Source organism: Geospiza fortis, unplaced genomic scaffold, assembly GCF_000277835.1.
Source record: "Geospiza fortis unplaced genomic scaffold, GeoFor_1.0 scaffold110, whole genome shotgun sequence".
Lineage (NCBI taxonomy): Eukaryota > Metazoa > Chordata > Aves > Passeriformes > Thraupidae > Geospiza > Geospiza fortis.
This window is the reverse complement of record NW_005054593.1, coordinates 42,993-44,160: the sequence shown is the minus strand read 5'-3', so window position 1 is coordinate 44,160 and position 1,168 is coordinate 42,993.

The following is a 1,168-nucleotide window of genomic DNA, read 5'->3' as shown; positions in this document are numbered from 1 at the left end:
TGGCCCTGCCTGCTGCCGCCGTGCCAACCGGGCCTGTGGCAACCTCTGCCCGCGGCAGAAGGTCACCGCTGCAGAGGGGCCAGCTGAGGGCTGGGACCTGCTCTGGGTGATGCCATCCCACCGGGTGTCCCCTTCTCCCTCCTGCTCCAGCCTCGCCCTCAGAGCCTGAGCGCTGCTCTCTGCCTGGAGGGGAATTTGGTCCTTGGCCCGGGGCGCTCGATGTCACCACGGGATGTGGCTGAACCACCCTCTTGCCATGGAACCGGCTCAGCCAGCACAGTGCATCCCCGTGGGGAGAGCTGCCCCAGCTCCCTGCACAGTGCTCAGGGCTGGCTGTGCCCATCCTGCCCCCCTGGTACCACCGGCACTGCCAGGCCGCGTGGCAAGAGCCCTGGATTTTGGGGAGCTGTGCCACAGCCTGGAGGCCCAGGCTGTGCCCCTGGGCATGGCAGGGCACCCAGGCAGGGCAGGAGGGTGTGTGCCCCGGCGTGCACACCGTGTCCCCGTGTGTGTACGCCGTACACAGCGCGGGGTGTGTACATGTACACACGTGTGAGCACGCGCAGGCCCCGGTTACGACAGCCCTCCCCTTGTGATGCAAAAGAGCCCTGCAGATGAGTAACGCTGCAAGATGCCTCCTCAGATATTTTTGCTGGTGCCAAAAATAGTCTCCCTCCCTTCCTCCGTCCCCTCCCTCTGTCCCCAGCCAGCCCCTCCGCTGGCTGTGCCGAGCTCGGCTTGACAGAGAGGGCGGCTGCAGGCGCAGCCAGCGGGATCCAGCAGCCCCTGCCTCTGGATGGGGGAGTTTTGAGGGCTCCAGAGGAGGAAAGGTGTCTCTGCTTAGAGCCCTCTCGGTGAGGTTGGAGGCTGTGGCTCCGTCAGAGCAGCCCAACCGCCCTCCCTGCCCTGGTTGCCCATGGAAATTTCCCTGAGCAGGCAGAGAAACACCGGGGCACGCACAGCAGGAACAGGCTCCGGCGCTCGTCCTGCCGCGGTCAGAGGGGTGAAGCAGCGGGAGACGCAGGACTAGGACGCAGGACAGCCGGGCTCCCTGCCAGTCTCCGCATCTGCCCTTGCTGCAGGAGAAGAGCTGGAGCCCTGCCCGTGCCGTGCCTCAGTTTACCGAGGGGAGACGCCAGGTGGGGTCTTTGCTCCACGTAGGAATTGC